This window comes from Geotrypetes seraphini, chromosome 17 (assembly GCF_902459505.1).
Source record: "Geotrypetes seraphini chromosome 17, aGeoSer1.1, whole genome shotgun sequence".
In the NCBI taxonomy this organism is placed as follows: Eukaryota; Metazoa; Chordata; class Amphibia; order Gymnophiona; family Dermophiidae; genus Geotrypetes; species Geotrypetes seraphini.
In genome coordinates this window covers 45,926,017-45,946,284 of record NC_047100.1, presented here as the reverse complement: position 1 = coordinate 45,946,284, position 20,268 = coordinate 45,926,017, and the positions used below count along the sequence as shown (strand labels likewise).

General features: G+C 42.0%; 1 protein-coding gene across 4 annotated transcripts in view; it reads right to left on the bottom strand.

Annotated features, from left to right (window-relative positions):
* HYAL2 (hyaluronidase 2) overlaps positions 1-20,268 on the bottom strand; it is a 69,785-nt gene that overhangs the window by 26,631 nt on the left and 22,886 nt on the right. The window contains exon 1 of one of the 4 annotated variants that reach the window (XM_033926526.1): positions 9,994-10,132. The exons of 1 other annotated variant lie outside the window; for it this stretch is intronic. The gene's annotated coding sequence lies outside the window, so the exon portion shown is untranslated. Of the gene's footprint in view, positions 1-754; positions 894-7,341; positions 7,363-9,993; positions 10,133-20,268 lie in introns of those variants that run through there. 2 more of the 4 variants (XM_033926529.1, XM_033926528.1) reach the window with 2 other exon arrangements.

Genomic DNA, 20,268 nt, shown 5'->3' with positions numbered 1-20,268 from the left:
CCCCACTTAGAAATTTCTAATCAGATATCCCAGAACTTGACAAATCTGAACTGAGCAGACTGGACGGTACCATGATGTTAATGCAGTTTAAGATTTTACGGGGTTTTTTTTGTTTGTTTGTTTGCTTTAATTCCACAGAGACTAAATGGCCCATTTATTTAAATTATTTATATGGTGTTTGATCTATCTACTATAATTTGCCATCGCTCTTCTGTGTGGGGAAGCTGTGCAGGTGGCCAATCTTTTGAATCTGAGCCCAAGGGATTACGCACAGCATTTAGGGTGACTGTTCCAGAAAGCCTCTCTCGCTACAGCTTCCCCTCCCCCAAAAGGTCCCAACAATGAGGGAATGGCATCTGCCAAAGGCCAGGCCACACAGGGAGGGACACAAAAGCTAGACAGTAACATGTCTGTCCTCTACAGTTTCCCAGTTACACATTAAAGCGAAATAAGACCACTTGTAATTTCTCGAAGCCGGTAAATTAAATGCCGTATTTTTATATAAAATTATATAGTTGTGTTATTGATATCCTTTTCCTAGAAAGGGAAATCCTCAGCAGGTGCCGATGTGTTTCACACTGGCATTTCAGCTTTTAAAAACTATTATTAAATCACAGAAAAGCCTGCAAGATGAACAAGTTTGAACTAGCTTCCAGCCATTCCTCTCCTGCAGAATTTCCAGACTATTTTTCCGGCTGTTATTAATAAAATGTGTAAGTAAGCTAAAAGCAGCACCAAAGTAAAGCGATTATACCTTGTTCCCAGGCAGCACAAAAGTAATTCAAAGAGTGAGACTGAGGGAGTTTTATGGACTGTCGGATTCATGGCAGCATAAGCTTCCGAGGACAAGAGTCTGAGCAGGCGATGTGCTTTGTCCCTTATATTCTCTTTTTCACATCCCCCAAATCAGTTCTTCGTAGATGATACAAAATCCTGTAATAGAGTAGACACCCCGGATGCTGTGAATAACATGAAGAAAGACCTGGCGAAGCTTTATGAATGGTCTGAAATTTGGCAGCTAAAATTTAATTCTAAGAAATGCAAGGTTATGCATTTAGGCTGCAAAAAAGTTTAGGGGGTGAAGAACTTATGTGCACGACAGAAGAGCGGGACTTGGGTGTGATTGAATGTGATGATCTTAAGGTGGTCAAACAGGTTGAAAAGGTGACGGCGAAATCTAGAAGGATGCTAGGTTGCATAGGGAGAGGTATGGCCAGTAGGAAAAAGGAGGTATTGATGCCTCTGTAAAAGACTTCTTTGAGACCTCATTAAGAATATTGTGTACAATTCTGGAGGCCGCACTTTCAAAAAGATATAATCAGGATGGAGTCGGTACAGAGGAAGGCTACTAAAATGGTACGTGGTCTTCATCATAAGGTGTATAGGGACAGACTTAAAGATCTCAATATGTATACTTTGGAGAAAAGGCGGTTGAAGGGAGCTATGATAGAGATGGTATGCCCCCACCTGGAATACTGCATCCAGCACTGGTCGCCGTACTTGAAGAAGGACACAGTACTACTCGAAAGGGTCCAGAGAAGAGCGACTAAAATGGTTAAGGGGCTGGAGGAGTTGCCGTATAGCGAGAGATTAGAGAAACTGGGCCTCTTCTCCCTTGAAAAGAGGAGACAGAGGGGACATGATGGAAACATTCAAGATAATGAAGGGAATAGACTTAGTAGATAAAGACAGGTTGCTCACCCTCTCCAAGGTAGAGAGAACGAGAGGGCACTCTCTAAAGTTGAAAGGGGATAGATTCCGTACAAACGTAAGGAAATTCTTCTTCACCCAGAGAGTGGTAGAAAACTGGAACACTCTTCCGGAGGTTGTTATAGGGGAAAACACCATAAAGGGATTCAAGACAAAGTTAGACAAGTTCCTGCTGAACCAGAACGTATGCAGGTAAGCCTAGTCTCAGTCTTTGACCTAAGGGCTGTAGGGTACGATGGACCACTGGTCTGACCCAGCAGTGGCAATTCTTATGTTGTTATGACAATAACTAAACAGGATCAGTTATTTAAGTAGAACTGATTCTGAGAGTTGGGTGTTATTAGACTGCAAATTAACTAGGAAAAATCAGGTTCAGACCTTAAACAAAAATGTTCTTTCTGCTGAAACAGCTTAGACCCATTAGAAAGATTTTCTTTCCTGACCAGATTGGCACAGTGGTGCGAGCAATAATAACGTCACAGCTGGATTACTGTAATTTGCTTTCCTTGGACTTTTTCAATATACTTCAAACGGTTCAGAATACAGCTGCCAGGCTACTATGTAAAGCAAAAACATTTGACAGGGCTGCTCCTCTTAGATCCTATTGTTGGCTTCTGGTCCAGGCACGAGTTCAGTTTAAATTATGCTCCATGATTTAGAGTTTTGTCAGGATCTGCGCCCATTTACGTGATTCTATTACTAAGAGTCTCTCTTCAGGATATAACCCTGCACAAAAGCAATTGTACTACTCTACATTTTCCTTCTGCAAAAGGGTATTTCAGTGACTATTGTCATATCAAGTGGTATAATGTCGAAATAATTTACCTAACGAATTTATGCCGTATGAGAACAATTAAATTTTAGAAAGAAGCTAAAGACATATACAAAATTTAGATATCATAAGACATTTCACTTGTATTGTGCCAGGGGTTCTCAGCCCAGCCAGTCAGGTTTTCAGGATACCCACATCCAATATGAATGAGAGAAGCTTTCATGCACAACCTCCATGTGGGTATCCTGAGAACCCAAAGGCTGGAAACGCCTCCATTATGCTCCTGGAATTGACCAGCCTCTTCTAATTTTCATCTGCACTGGAACTTTACAAGCCAGTAACAGAATATAATACGTCTTACTGAATCTGCGTTCCACTACCCAAAACCTATTCTCTGTTCCTCCCATTTGTGAACTATTTCTTGATTCTACCCGTAAAACCATTTTTTCAGTCACTGCTCCCACGTTATGGAAAAACCTTCCGTCAGATCTCAGACAAGAAACATCCCTTGGAAAATTCAAGTAATTTAAAAACATTCCTCTATTCTCCGTGCGCATCCTTGTAATCAGCAGCACCGAATTAAAACGCTTCTTTCAAAGCAACTCCTAACCTAGTGTGCCAATGCCCTCCCTTTCCGCATTTTATTTTTGCCATTGTATTTAAGCTCTTACCATCCCCCCACTTTTCCTTTTTATTCCAGTAAGTCTATTTGCTTTGTCACCCCCTCCCCTCCATTTTTTTTTACTTTAAAGTTTTTATTTTATTTCATTTTAACAATACTTTGATAATTGTAAACCATTTAGGTATGTTTTTGATAAACGGTGTATCAAAGATTAAATAAACTGGAGACTGGCATCTTTTTGGTCAACTGATAATGTGAGCAGCTGGCTCCAGAACAAGTTCACCAATGCTTTGCACTCCACTCCTGGTGCTTCCTCCATCTACAAGTTTCAACAATTCAAAAGGAGTTTGAGGTCTTGTGCAATACCTTTCTAAATTCTTTAAAAGAAAGTAATCTATAAAATTATACTTTTCACTAAGATCACATCATAACCATGTTGTGCGACAACTCCCTCACGCCACGGAGGATATACAGAGCAAAAGAATAGCTGCCTAGCAATTAAAGAAGTAGGCGGCCAAGGAGGAGGAAAGACAGGGCTGGAATTCCACTTCTCCCACTGGCAGTCTCAGTGCCCTTAAACAAGACTCTCAAGTGTCCCGGGTACAAAGTCAATCATTTTTAAAGAGTACATGTGCATATTATTCCTACCAGGAAGTGGGTGTAAAAGAAAATACATGTTTGCCTGGGATAATTTTGCCTTGAAAACCCAACCAAATTTGCAAATGAAAACTTTGCAAGTGCTTGCAATTATTAAAAGTACCCTCTTCAGGCAAGAAATGGCCAATATTCTCAATGGAGAAGGGTAAATAGTGGGGTTCCCCAGGGGTCTGTGCTGGGACCGCTGCTTTTTAACATATTTATCAATGATCTAGAAATGGGAATAACTTGCGAGAGAATTAAATTTGCTGATGACACAAAGTTGTTAAATCGCAAGAGGATTGTGAAAAATTGCAAGAGGACCTTGTGAGACTGGAAAACTGGGCGTCAAAATGGCAGATGACGTTTAATGTGAGCAAGTGCAAAGTGATGCATGTAGGAAAGAGGAACCCAAACTATAGCTATATGATGCTGGGTTCTGCGTTAGGAGTCACTGCCCAGGAAAAGGATCTAGGTGTCATTGTTGAGGATACGTTGAAACCCTCAGCTCAATGTGCGACGACTGCTAAGAAAGCAAATAGAAAGTTAGGAATTATTAGGAAATGAATAGAAGACAAAGATGAAAATGTTATAATGTCCTTGTATCGCTCTATGGAATGACCGCACCTCGAATACTGTGTGTTCTGGTTGCCGTATCACAGAAAAGATATAGCGGAATTAGAAAAGGTACAGAGAAGGGTGACAAAAATGATAAAAGGGATGGGATGACTTCCCTATGAGGAGAGGCTAAAGCGGCGATGGCTCGGGGAGATTTAAACTAAACTTTAGGCTTATATACCGCATCTTCTCTATAAAAATAGAGCTCGGCATGGTTTGCAAAAAAAATAAATAAATAATAATAAATACAGTAGGAACAGGGGTAATATAAAGGGAAGTTTATGATTTTGCAAAAAGCCAAGTTTTCTAATGTTTTCAGAATAATTGAAGAGAGGTGTATAAAATAATGAGTGGAGTGGAAAGGGTAGATGTGAATCGCTTGTTCACTCTTTCCAAAAATACTAGGACAGGGGAGGCATGCAATGAAACTACAGTACTAAGTAGTAAATTTAAAACAAACCAGAGAAAATATTTCTTCACACAACGTGTGATTGAACTCTGGAATTCACTGCCATAGAATGTGGTGAAATCAGTTAACTTAGCGGGGTTTAAAAAAAAAGTTTGGATAATTTCCTAAAAGAGAGGTCCATAGGCTGTAGGCTTGGGGAAATCCACTGCTTATTCCTAGGATAAGCAGCATAGAATCTGTTTTGCTACTTGGGATCTAGGTAGGTACTTGGGGCCTGGGTTGGCCACTGTTGGAAACAGGATACTGGCTTGATGGACCTTCGGTCTGTCCCAGTATAGCAATTCTTATGTTCTAAAGAACTCACCCAGGTACAGGGGTCTGCAAAGGAGACTAACTAAACCCAAACAAAGCACAGTGAAGTGTTGTGACACAAAACCAGTGCAAAAATAGTCTGTGGCTGCCATTTTTAGCCAACAATATGCAGAATCTGGCATTCCAAGCTAAGGTTAAAATTAAACCAAGGCAATGATTTTTATATTAATAGGCAAGGCAGTACATGGGGACAATTTTGCAGATAAATCCAATCCCTAGTCTTAGGTCTACTGGACTATTGCAATTCCCTCTATCTACCTCCAACTAGTCAACTACCTGGACAAATTTAACCTCCTTAGCGAACACCAATCAGGATTCAGAAAAGGATACAACACAGAAACTGTCCTAGCCTCCTTACTGAATCACCTTTACGATCTCTTTAGCAAAGGCAAAAGCGCACTGATCCTACAATTAGATCTCAGCAGCGCGTTCGACCTGGTAGATCACGAAATCATGCTACGGTGCCTTGAAGCAATGGGAATTACAGGAAAGGCAAAGAAATGGTTCCAAGAATTCCTAACAAACAGATCCTACCGGGTAATCAGCAATGGAAACTTCTCCAAACCATGGAAAAACCCATCAGGCGTGCCTCAAGGTTCCCCCCTATCACCCACTCTTTTTAATATCTATATCGCCTCCCTAGGTCACCTACTACAAAAACTAAATTTAATACACTACATTTACGCGGACGACATATCCATCCTTATACCCTTAAACGACATCACAAAAGAAATTGTAGATAACCTCTCAATCACAATGACCGAAATCGATAAATTGACCACTAATTTCAAACTAAAACTAAACGCAGAAAAAACAAAAGTCTTCCTGGCTAGTCCTAATGACACTATTACGAGAACATCGATAAAAATAAACAACCACGAACACCCAATTTCCAAAAACATAAAAATACTGGGTATCACTCTTGACACTCACCTAACTATGACCGACCACACAAATTCACTAGTGAAAAAATGCTTTTACACGCTATGGAAACTAAGAACCATAAAAAAATACTTCGACCCTACATCATTCAGGTTGCTGGTACAGACACTGACCCTATCCCTCCTCGACTACTGCAATATCATCTACCTGGGCATCCCACAAAAGACAATAAAAAAACTGAGATTAATACAAAACACCGCCGTCCGCCTAATTTTCGGACTAAGAAAAAACGACCACATCAGCCCCTACTATAAAAAGCTGCATTGGCTTCCAATAGAAGTGCGAATTCTTTTCAAATTTGCTTGCACCTGTTTCAAGCAAGCCTGGGGACTAGCGCCTTCATACCTACAAACTCACTTCAGCCTACACAACCCCACTAGAACGACCAGAAACAAAAACATCTTTGCTTACCCAAAGATTACAGGCTGCAGATACAAATCCTTCTTGGACAGAACCTTTAAGTTCCAAGCGAACAGACAGCAAACCTGGCTGAAAAACCACATAAACGAACCCAATACGACTTATAATGCATTCCGCAAATCGATCAAAACCGCCCTATTCGCAAAATTCATTGACTAAAACAGTCCCCTCCCCCACTAAGACTCCCCTCCCCAACAAACGCCCTTCTCTCTCTCAAGAAGCCCCTCTTTTTTTGATCTCCTCTACCCTTAGAACTCCAACTTATGGAGGTCCTAAATCTCTCAGATACTTTTTGCCCATAGTTCTCCAATTTAACACGTAAGTTTCCCATTTAGACTATCGTACTGCATTAAGACTCCTTGTACGGTATTATATTTAGACTTTTATATGTTATTGTATTTAGACTCACTGTATTATATACTATTGTATTTAGACTGTATTATATGTTATTGTATTTAGATTCACAGTATTGTATTGTAAGTGGATCTATGATATCGTATTGTATTAAGATTTTTGCTATTCGCTGAATGTCCAGCCTTCTTATAATGTAAACCGCCTAGAAGTCGCCTGACTATGGCGGTATAGAAAAATAAAGTTATTATTATTATTATTATTACCTTGTCCTACCAACATGATAAAACAACTTCAGACTATACAAAACACTGCCCTCAGACTTATCTACTCCCTGAGAAAATATGATCATATTACAACTGCCTTCCTAGACTCTCACTGGCTACCTATGCAAGCACAAATTCAATTCAAATTCTACTGTCTATTATTCAAAGCATTAAACGGCTCCGCCCCCCCCTATCTAAACAACCGCCTAAACCAAATCCTCACCTCAAGACAAAGAAGAACTCCGAACCCTTTTGCCTTCCCTCCACTCAAGGGCACTCAGCGCAAAAAGATGTTTGATAACCTTCTGGCGACGCAAGCAGCAAAACTTAACCACTCCATCTCCAACCTGTTGACGGCAATGGGCGACTTCAAAACTTTTCAAAAAGAAATCAAAACCCTACTTTTCAAAAAATTTATCCAGATATCTTAACCCAACCCTTCCCCCTCCTCCTAGATAAATTCTCCCCCAAAACCTCCACTTAAATAATCTCTTCCTCCCCCAAAACACCAACCAAGTATTCAGATCCCTGAAATGTAACGTAATCTTATTTGTACTCTAACTGTAATCTATTTGTTATATCACACAGTAACGTACAGTCAATTTAATATCCAATTTGCAAGTTCTTCCGGAATTAATCCAGGTACCTCTCCTCCCTTGTAACCAAAAAAAACAAAACTGTTGTAACTTCACTGGAAATGTCCAGTTAGCTCTTTTGTAATCCGCCTTGAACTGCAAGGTATAGGCAGAATAGAAGTCCCTAATGTAATAAACAGGCTTTATACCTGGACGAGGCACTCCTAGAAGCATATATAGGTCAGAGTGCAGGAAAGCACACAAATTCCACACCCACTTCTACAAGGTAGTCCCAAGCTGGAAAGTGGCTTTTGTAACTGAAGATGGCAAGGGAAAAACTTATGCGAGATCTCATTTGGTACAAAGGGGTTGAAAACGGTGTGGCCTTTGTGCACATTGAAACAATATGAAATTGACACCCAGACACCCCCCTCCAAAATCAAGGGGGTGGGGGACTGAAGTAAAGCAGGTCTGGTGGCTTAGTAGAATGCAGACTAATGCAGTTTTATGTTTAAGTGTCTATACCAGGGGTGTCAAAGTTCAAGTTTGTTTATTTTTGATATACCGTCTATCAAAACAAGTGTCTAAACGGTGTACAATATAAAAAGATTGTAGAAAACAATTAAAATAGGTAAATAAAAGCAATATTTTATCATATATGAAAAATACTAGACAAACCCACATTAACGTACATGAAACAAAAGGGAAGTTGGGGAGTGAGAAGTTCTTTAAAATACATTGAAGTAAAATTAATTTAAAAAAAAGGAAGGTAAAAGTGGAGTGGCAAAACATTAGGAAGGGGATTGCTTCAGAAGAAGCGTTTGATGTTTCAGGGCTTCACAGAAATTAGAGGTTTGAAAAGCAGAAGCTGGTACTAAAGAGTAAAGGCTTCTTTAAAGAGAAAAGTTTTGAGTTTGGGTTTTACATTTTTCAAAAGAATTCTCTAATCGAAGGTCTAATGGGAGGAATAAGCAGTAATCGAAAAATGGATTTACGAGTAGTATCGTTAAACTGTTCGTGAATTGACGGTATGGAAAGTAGGTTTAGATTGTTAGATTGGAGGGCCCTGGACGATGAGTATGGGATCAAAAGTTTATTTATGAATGCTGGTTGATTAGAGTTTTTTGTTTTAAAGGTGAGGACGATGAGTGATGGGTAGCCAATGTGCTTTTGTGGAGGAGAGAACTGACATGGTCAAATTTTTTTGCACCATAGATTAATTTGACAGCAGTGTTTGCAACAGCTGTAGTCCCTCCTCGAGGGCCGCAATCCAGTCGGGTTTTCAGGATTTCCCCAATGAATATGCAGATCTTTTTGCATGCACTGCTTTCATTGTATGCTAATAGATCTCATGCGTATTCATTGGGGGAAATTCTGAAATCCCAACTGGATTGCGGCCCTCGAAGAGGGGCTTTGACACCCGTGGTCTATACAATCACTAAAAAAAAAAGGATTAAGAATCAGAAGAACATAAGAAGTTGCCTCCGCTGGGTCAGACCAGAGGTCCATCGCGCCCAGCAGTCCACTCCCACGGTGGCCCATCAGGTCCATGATCTGTAAGGTGATCCTTGTCTAAATCAGGGATCTCAAAGTCCCTCCTTGAGGGCCGCAATCCAGTCGGGTTTTCAGGATTTCCCCAATGAATATGCAGATCTTTTTGCATGCACTGCTTTCATTGTATGCTAATAGATCTCATGCATATTCATTGTGGAAATCCTAAAAACATGACTGGATTGCGGCCCTCAAGGAGGGACTTTGAGACCCCTGGTCTAAATCATTTAATCCCCCTTGTCCTTCTATCTATGCTGTATCCCTCAATCCCCTTATCCTTCAGGAATTTATCCAATCCTTCTCTGAAACCCAGTAGTGTACTTTGTCCTATCATTCTGCATGAGAGTCTAAATCCAATATATACAGTGACTAAACTGCTAGAATATCTTTTCATCGAGTCAGTGTGACTAATAGCAAAGTCCCCGAGCTACATCGAGCTATCTGCGGGGCTTCAGGGGTGGCCAGATCAGCCCGAGAGCTCGAGAAGGAGCCCCGCACCAGCCATTCGAACCCACCGGGGCAAACTCCGGCTCCTGCGGGGGGTGCCGGAGCCAGCATCAAGGGGGGTGGGATGAGCAATTGCTGTTCCTGGAAGCGGAGGAGGGGGATCGAAACCGGGAAAAAGCTGGCACAGAAGAACAAAAGCTCAGAGGTGGGAGAAGAGAGAATCCCATCAGCAGGGAACAAAAAAAAACACAAAAGTTCGGCCCGAGCCAGGCCGAAACCCAGCCGAACTTTCGGCAACTCACCTCGCGAGGCGCTCCGCCCGGTCCCCGGCTCCATCCCCTCCGCTTCTCACCAGGCGGCCGAGCCTCCGCCGCCGTTTTGACGAGCTCGGAGGACGGCGGCTCGGCCCGTCCCACCTCAGCGGGGGGGGCGGGATCTCTCCCGCTTCCGCGCAACGAGCTCGCCTTCGTTTCGGCACATGGCTCCCCCCCCCCCCCTTTGCGAGCCGCGTGCCCCGCAGCAGAGACGCCTGCGGGGCTCCGGGGTTCTTTTTGGCGCGCAGGGAGAGCCGGAGCGACAAGTGCGCGGGACGCCTCCCCCGCCTCCGCCTGGCCACTTGGTACGACCCGGTCCTGCCGGCTGCTGTTTAAAGGGGCCGCGCTTCTTTTGCAATTCAAGGCTTTGTGCTCTTCGTTTTCAGGATCGCCCTAATAAATATGCATGAGAGAAATTTGCATATAATGGAGGTGACGGGCATGCAAATATTCATCAGGGCTATCCCCAAAACCCGACTGGACTGGTGGTCCTCCAGGACAGGGCTAGGAAATCTTTCTCTAAACTTCCATCTTTGGTTTTATCTCAACTAATGTGGGCAGAACACATTTTAGGGTTCCCCCCCCCTTACCATATTGTTCATTCCTTCCCTTTCCCCATCCTTTTTTGTTTTATTGTAACCTACCAACTCCCTCCTTTCCTCATACTGTGTCAGGGATCTCAAAGTCCCTCCTTGAGGGCCTCAATCCAGTCGGGTTTTCAGGATTTCCCCAATGAATATGTACTGAAAGCAGTGCACGCACATAGATCTCATGCATATTCATTGGGAAAATCCTGAAAACTCAACTGGATTGTGGCCCTCGAGGAGGGACTTTGAGACCCTTTAATTGTATTTTATGTTTTGTTTATTTTTTGTTCCCTGCCCTATTTATTTATTATATCTTTAATCGTTTTTATTCAGCACATACAAAATCTAGCAATACAGAAAGAATAAAAATGTAAACAACAAATATTAGGCTCAAACAATTTTCAATATCAATCTCTAATCCCACCATTCCAACCCACCTAATATCCAGAACAGATATTTAATCTTTACAGTAAAACCTTGGTTTGCAAGTGTTATGCAAGACAAGCAAAACATTTGATTAAATTTTAACTTGATATACAAGCAAAGTCTTGCAATACGAGTAAATACAGTATACACACATCACGTCACCACAAGTGAGCCGATGGTTCTTTTCTCTCTGACAATGCAAGAGTGTACTGACTCTTCTTAATGAACGAGGTCTTGCAATACAAGTATGCATAGTATTTTGTATTAAAGTTTTGGGGTTGTGGAACGAATCGTCTGAGTTTCCATTATTTCCTTTGGGGAAATTCGCTTTGATATACGAGTGCTTTGGATTACAAGCATGCTTCTGAAACAAATTAAGCTCGCAAACCAAGGTTTGACTGCAGATTTACTTATTTTAAACTTTTATTGTAAACCACTTACATTTACCTTTGGTTTTACATTTGCAGTATATTAAATAAATTGAACTTGATTGGCTGTAGTAAGGGGCTGTGCTGATTTGGAGCGATCCACCCTTGTGACTAGCTGGCTAGATAAATACAGTAGCCCTGCAACCTGCATGGCGCTCAAGTCCTGCCTTCTGTTTAATTCTGCACGCTGGCCACAGTTGAGGCAGAAGTTTTCAGTGTGCAAGGGAAAGGGGAACCATCAGGTGCAGTCTCGTTGCTCCTGCTGTTGCTTTGCATTTCATCCTGTCACTTCAGCTTGCTCTTTGCTGAAGATCTGATGTGCGCTGGTTTCATAACACGGGTGTTAAAAGCAGTCGGGTACCTAATGCAGTAACTAATTGATACGCTACTAAAGTGCATGCATTAAAAAAAATGTGACTTTATTACACATTAAGCCCACTTTGGACAAATTTAAAAGCCGTCTTTTCTTGATCATGACGGGAATAGCTATCCAATTGATTACACGCAATTGGAAGAGCCATGACAGACTTAACTACATATTTTGGCGACGAATATGTGTGCCACATATAAATATGAGAGAATGATTGCAGAATGTTTAGGGTTCGGTAATTCATTTGATAAAGTGTGGAGCCCATTAACTACATTTGTTACCTTGCAATAATAGTCATATATCTCTTCTTTTATTAGATTCCCTTACACATCCGGGGGGGGGGGGGAATGTATTTTGAGTATTAAAATTACTTATTTATAATTGTATTCACATAATATGTCTTATTGAATTAATAATTGGGAGGAGGGGGGAGGAAATGATTGTTTCATGTATTACATGTATATTTAAAAGTGTGTTTTAGGCAGTGCTTATGTTCAATTAATTGTTTTGCACTGTCAAAGTTTGAAAATCAAAAAAAAAAGAATGTGGCAAATATGGGAGAGGATACAAATGTTTACACAGGAGTATAATAGCAGCAGAATTGTGCACAAAATAAAAATAGCAGCATTTGAATAGGACCGGTTTTAGTAACTGCAGGGCCCTGTGCAGACCAGTTCAGTGGGGCCCCTGTCCAGCCCTGTCCCCTGATGACAAGAATGTTTTAATTGTTGTTTATATGCAGCCCTGGCTTCCCTCCTCTCGCTCACCATGCGGGCTCTGGCCAGCTCTTTGGGGGGTCAGGTGACCCGCAACCAGGGCTCACCCAAAAAGATATTCACAGTCTCACCAAGCTTGGGCTTAGGCTGGGCCAAAAAACTCCAGGAGCCCGGAGACCTAATCCCGGGGCTCACTCACCATACTCAGGCAAGGTTCTGCTCTTCTGCTGAAGGAACAGTCAAGTCCAAGGTATAACTGAACAAACTTGAACTCTATTATTTAACTTGCTGTCGAATTAACTGCAGAACAATGTACAACTTCTTTAGATGTATTGGCAATCAGTAGGTACAAAGGCGTTACATAACAGTCCAACACACAATGGCTTTATTCTCTTTCTTCTCCTGATACTCCACTAGAAGTAACTTTAATCTCTCTGGGCCGGATTCTCAAAACTCCCTATTAAAATCCACCAGGTTCCAGTAGTGGCCATAAAACAATTCAGAAAATACAAGCGGTTCTCAAAAAACCTCATATGCAAATGAGGATCGCCTAATTTCCATGAGATCAGTCACTGATGATGGCAGTCAGTCCATGCGAAGAGGTGTAAATGTGCACATGTGCCAGGTAAAGCCAATTGCTGAACTCAGACTGGCTTGGTAGCGCTCCGACTTTTATCACACAGTATTTTGGATGCTCTCAAGCTTTTCTATCTTTTGCGGTTTAATAAGAACGGACCCAAGAAGAAGGTTGTCTAATACCAAAACATGGACCATGTTGGGTCCATACCACAGATTTGATACTACCGTGTTTCCCCGAAAATAAGAAAATGTCTTATATTCATTTTGGGCCCAAAAAAGGCACTAGGTCTTATTTTCAGGTAGGGCTTATTTTTTTCATGTACATGATCATCTTTCCCTTCCTCTCCTTCACCCCAATTCTTCCTCTTTCCTTTCTCTCCCCCACATGTGCAGCATCTTTCCTCCCCTCCCTCCCATCCCCATGTGCAGCAGAAGTTTGCCCAGCTTCTATCCTTCCCTCCCTCCCATCCCTCGTGCAGCCTTGCCCAGCCTCTATCCTTCTCTCCCTCTCACCCCTTGTGCAGCAGAACCCTTGAGCACCCCACTGCGCAGCTGAACCCCCGCTGACTCTCCATCCTTCCCTCCCCGCCAACCGCGAGTGAGCGAGTCCTACCTTCATCCGAAGCAGTGTCGGGCCAGCAGCACTCTAAACAGGCTGCATGGCCTTGTCCGTCGGGGATTTCACTCTGCCGTGTTACTGATAACAAAACCAAGCAGCCTGTTTGAAGTGCTGCCGGCCCGACGCTGCTTCAGTTGAAGGTACAGCTCGCTCGCAGTTGGCGGGGAGGGAAGGATGGAGGGTCAATAGGGGGTTTGGCTGTTGGGAATGTTGGGGGGATGAAAGGAGGTGGGCGGAGATGTCAGGGGTGGTCCAGGATATCAGGGGGATGAATTCAACTAACCTGCCATCCACAAAATACCTCCACTACAAGCGAATTTTCCACTCTATGATAACCTATCTGGGTGTAAAAACCTGGAATGTCCTCCCAGAAGCAATCAGGAAAGAGACAAACTACACTGCATTCAAGAAAAACCTTTGACATTTAACTGTTTCAGCTTCTGTATTGCACCCCCCTACTTCTAGGCCCCTCCCCTTGCTTCTTCCATGTTCCCCCCCCCTCTAATTTCCCTCTTCCTCTTTGATCTGTCACCTTGTGACTCACAAATGGAAGATTAGATTAGATTAGAATTTGGGGGATATCAGGGGATGCCAGGGGGTGTTGGGGGGATGTCAGGAAAGGTCCATGAATGTCAGGGGGAGGGGTGTAAGGCTCCACAGTTCAGCTGATCCTTGTAGGGGGAATCCCCAAAACCAGCTCAGCTGATGGGGATTCTTTCTGTCACGATCAGACAAGGTATTGGTGGGTACATCTACAAAACTTGCTTTTGTACGTTCTTCACTTGGACATTTTTATTTTTGAAAATGGGCAAAAAAGGTAGACGTCCTAAGGAACAAAACTTATACCTAGCTCATTTTCAAAAATACAAGATAGATGTTTGGCAGCTGTGAAAATGGACATTTTCCCTACTGGGTTTGTGGACATCTTGCACAAAATGTCCAACCTCAGACTTAGGCACGCTTTCGATTATGCCTCTCCACTTGTTTATTAAAAATTTAATATACCGCGTAAGCTTAATAGAGATCGAAGTGGTGTACAAAAAAACCCCCAAGATAAAGAAAAAGAACTCCATTATAATAACAAGAAAGACCTAAGCATCATTCATACCAAGAAGAGATATAAAAATATCTGTGATGCACATATAGGAACATAAGAATAGCCATATTGGGTCAGACCAATGGTCCATTTAACCCAGTATCCTGTTTCCACAGTGGCCAATCTAGGTCATGAGTACCTGGCAGAAACTTAAATAGTAGCAGCATTCCATGCTACCAATCCCAGGGCGAGCAGTGGCTTCCCCATGTCTGTCTCAATAGCAGACTTTTCCTCTAGGAACTTGGCCAAACCTTTTTTAAAACCAGCTACGTTAACCAGTCGTATCATATACTCTGAATGGCTAGTAGGAAAAGGGAGGTGAAAAGGCCGTTGTATAAGTCTCTGATGAGGCTCCATTTGAATATTCTGTGCAATTTTGAAGACTGCACCTTCAAAAAGATACAAATAGGATGGAGTTGGTCCAGAGGGCTGCTGCAAAATTGGATGGTGATCTTTGTTATAAATCGTTTGGGGACAGACTTTGAGACCTTAAGGAAGGAAAGATGGGAGAGAGGGGATATGATAGAGACGTTTAAATATCTCTGTGGCGTTAACGTACAAGAGGTGAGTCTTTTTCAAATGAAGGAAAACTCTGGAAGGAGAGGACATAAGATGAAGTTAAGAGGTGAAAAAAATTTTACAGAAAGGGTGGTTCGAAGATGCATAGAATAGTCTCCCGAGGCAGGTGTTGGAGATGAAGACTGTTTCTGAATTCTTGGGACAGGCATGTGGGATTCTCATAGGGAGAAGAGGAGATAGTGGATGGTGTGGAACGGCAGACTGGATGGGCCATTTGGCCTTTATCTGCCATCATGTTTCTATGTTTCTTTCATTACTTTATAAATATATTAGGGGATGGATGGGAATCCACATTCTTTTATGGGGAAATGGGATTGGGATTTAGGGGTTACCTTTACTTCAGAACAATGGGATGTCATGTTCTCAGAAATTACAAAAATCTTCAGTTTGTTCCCTAGTACAAGAAAATGTTTATAAGGTACTCACTTTCAAACCAATGCGTTTGAAAGCTATATTTCCCTCAGTATCTAATGTGTGTTAGCGATGTGGTAAAGTGAGTACTTTTCTTCATTTATGGTGGACCTGTGGGGGTTATACAACAATATTGGACAAAAATCTGTATTTCAAAGAGGCTGTCCATCTCATTTGTTGCTACGCAAGATGGACTGGGAAGGTATTTTGAGATGGTTGGGGGATTAACTTTGCTGAGGGATACAGGGAGCTTGGAGGGATGTATGGGTTTCCTCTATGCATTATTTTTTTATTTGGGATGGGGTGGTGGAGGGTAGCTAGGGGAATATTGAATGTTTAAACAAAAAAAATTATTTAAAAAAATAGTCTTTTAAAGTGGCTGGTTAACATAGATAACAGAAGAGATATGTTATAGTTGGAATGTGTTGGTATGGTGTTGGACTATGGAACGTTGAATGTTGTAATGCTTAATAAAAATTGTTTAAAGTAAAAAAAAAAAAAGAATCCTATTCCTCCTCAACAGTAATATTGAATTGGGGAAAAATAGGGAAATGACTACATAAGGAGGAGAAGTATGGTCTCTGATCTCTTGACAGGAACTGAAAGTTGGGTACTTAAGCCTCTGGCTAGAGGCCAGAATGACGGCTGGCTGGGAGACATTAGATGAAAGGAATGTTAACGTTGTCAGTGGACATTCTATTACCCGGGTGCCTTGGTCATTGAAGCTGGCAGGGTCAGCACATTCCTAGCCACAAACTGGCATTGCCCAGGCTACATGCATTCAAAGAGGGCTCAAAAGCAAATGTTTCTCCACAGTCTATTAAGATGAAAACAAAGCGCGCAGCTGCTCTGTCACTAGAATAAAGCTAAAGGAGCCACAGTAATTCAGAGTGTCCATGTAACAATCAGACTAATGTATTCAGATCTCACTGGGAGAGGCTGGGAGTGGGAAGTAGATCTTGCTCACAACCAGCAGCTTTGCACTGATGCCTCGAAGTAGGAGACGCAGTGCTTGGGTTTTGGCCAGGTTCTAGTGACCTGGATTGGCCTCCATGAGAACAGGCTACTGTGCTTGATGGACCCAGTAAGGCTATTCTTCTGTTCTTATCTATGGTCTGTGCTCCGTATATGGCAAGGCAGAATGGGAGGGGCTGGACCACCTCACTGTGCAAAATGGAACTACCTCAATTTTCAGATTTATTCATATTGGTCCTGAATCTAGACACTGCCCTATAATAATCCAGCTCCTTCAGAAGTATAAGAAGAGCCAGTGTTGGGTGGTGAACATAGCATGTTTTGCAGATGATATTTTGCTCTATCGTGCTCCACCTGAAGGCCTCTCACATCTGGATTCGTGCGGATTTTAGCTGTTAACGGCTCAATGGAAAAGGCAAATAACAGTGGGAACCCCGTCAAGTTCTCCATTCAATCCTTAAGGAATCAGAATAAATCCCATTTAAATAAGACCCCCCACACGACCGCTTTGAGCACATCCATATAATGCCATCCCCACCTCCCCATTCTCATACTCAGTGGCATACTTCTCCACAAACTCTCTCATTCTCCAAAAGGGACTCGTTAAGACGCCAGTATCCCTGACTCCTATGTCTCCCAACCTCTGAAAGTTGATCAGAAATATGTATGGATTCAATACCCATATCTGACACCTGACCCCATAAATTATGATGTACCCATAGGGAATCCAGATGTGTATATGTCTGACTAACATGAGAGTAAAAGGTATAGTTTCTATGTATGCCATGAAGTAACTTCAAGTTAATTCTCAGAAAGCTTTCCTATGAGGTCTACTATAATTCCCCCATCCTTAGAGTGATCTAGGTGAGCATCAGGCGTGATATTGAAGTCGCCCTCATTATTCCTGTCCCCTTTACAAACAGCAGTAGGATGTTCTGTAGCTGCAAAAAGTATTTGTCTTGTCCAGCGACCTTCCATATCCCAATATTGATCTTAGATATCAAACATAATCCCCTTATGGAAGAGAATCACTTCCCCCACCCACCTTAGGCTCTCCCCTTTTCTGATGTACTATAATCTGATCAAAATGCTTATGTTTCAATAAATGTGCATCTTTCAACCAAAAATGTGGCTCCTGCAAAAAGATGATATCCCACTTAAGCCTATCTATTTCTTAAACACTCTACTGCTTTTCTCTGCATTATTAAGTCCATTAATGTTTCAAGAACCTACTATTAACCCAGCATGTCTTGTACTTCCACCGTTCCTCTGCCCCCCCCCCTCCCCCGGCAGCAAATTCCTTATTAGTGAAATACGCTTCCCTCTCTCCCTCTCTTCGCAGTACCCCTCCTTCCCCCTTCCACACATCCGGATCACTCATCCTCATGACCAGCCCCCTCACAAGGATATCTCCATGTCAAAAGATATATTGTAATATCATATCAGTGATAATGTCAACAAACAGAACTGTAATAAATGCACAGTGAATCCTAGACCCCCAAATAACTGGTAATAGTTTGAGCCAAAACATGGCACTGCAGTGTAACAGCCAATGCCTATGGCTTTATCCCCAACCGGGTCTGCAAAAAAATTAGAAAATTGTAGTCCAAGAACAAAGCTCCATTAAAAAAAATCAACCAAGAAATTTAGTGGCCTTCCAGTTCCTCACAACTGTCTGCCAAGCAGAATCGGTTCTTGGTTCTGGCTCCTCCATTAGCTGTAAAGGTTGTGATGAGATATTTTTATAGCCCAAGTCCTTAAGAGCTGCCCACACCTCTGCGGCTGTTCTGACCTTCTTAGATCTACCTGCTACCATTATCCACGGTGCAAATGGAAACAGCCACCTAAATTTATAACCTCCCATATCCATAAATTGGGTAACTTCTCTAAATGTGCGCTGCTTTATCAAGGTGGACCGGGCCAGATCTTGGAAAAACTGTTATTTTAAGATCTTTCCAGGATATTTCCCTCAGTTGTCTGGCCTTTCTCAGAATCTTTTCCTTGAGATTCTGCAAACAGACAACGATGTCATGGGGCAACCCATCTTGTGCCTGGCCAAGACCATGATGCACTCTCAAAATTTTAAAGTCATAAGTCCCCCTCCCTTTGTTCTTTCCCTTGAATGTTCTCTTTCTTTCTATCAATTGTAGCGCCAACCCTTCTTCCCTTTCCGGTTCATCAATGTCTTTATAAATTGTCATTTCCCCTGGTTTGTCTTTGTTCATATTGTATTTTAATTGGCGCATTGTTTTGGCGTTTTTTGTACACCGCCTAGAAGGCTTGATTAGGCAGTATAAGAAATTTTAAATAAACTTGAAACTTGATAAGACGAAAAATCCAGGTCATCCTTCATAAGATGTAAACAGATGTTCTTGCCCACCAAACCATAATTTCTATAGTCCTTCAACTCTGGAATCCCCTTAAAGCGCAATTTAGTCCTCAGGGTTTGCTCTGCCAGTCAGGTTTTTAGGATTCCCATGATGAATAGGTAGGAGATAGGTTTGCGCATACTTTCCCAAATTCTGTATAGGTCGACCAAATCTGAGTGTGGATCTCAGATCTGAACATAAACTAAGTAGTCAATTAGATACCAACAATCAGTTATGGCTGTTAACAAGCACCGTCCAGATGATGTACACCCCAGGATGCTTACCATTGTTAAAATTGTTAATAGTACCTGAAGAATGGAGGTTGGCCAATTTAACGTTGATTTTTAGAAAGGGTTTCAGGGGTGATCTGGGAAATTAGAGGCCAGTAAGCCTAACTTCAGTTCCAGGCAAGATAGAGGAAACTATTCTAAAGAATAAAATTACGGCACACACAGAAAATGTGGCTTAATGGGTCAGTTAGCAAGGGTTCAGCCAAGGGAAGTCTTGCCTCACCAACTTAGTTAATTTATTTGAAGGTATGAATAAATATGTGGATAAAGGTGAGCCGATTGACATACTGTATCTAGATTTGTAGAAAGCTTTTGACAAAGTTCCTCATGAGAGATTCTTGAGAAAATTAAAGAGCCATGGGATAGGAGGCAATGTTTTATTGTGGATTAGGAAAACAGAGAGTAAGGCTAAATGGCCGTTTTCTCAAAGAAGTGCCACAGGGATCTGGGACTGGGGCTATTTAATATTTATAAATTATCTGTAATTTGGAATGACAAGTGAGTTTTTAAAACATATTTAGACTGTGAAAAATTGCAGGGAGACCTTAGGAAATTGGAAGACTAGGCATTCAAATGGCAGATGAAAGTTAATGTGGACAAATGCAAAGAGATGTACATTGAGAAGAATAATCAAAATTACAGTTACCAGATGGTAGAGTCCAGCAACCAAGAAAAAAGATACTTGAATATAAACCCAAAAAAGGAGGAAAAAAAGTTGACTTGAATATAAACCGGGGGTAGTGGGGGGTTAATATTCAAGTATAGTGCCTTGTCATGCCTTGCCCTGCCCTACCAGGCTCTGCACCCTGTTCCCCCTC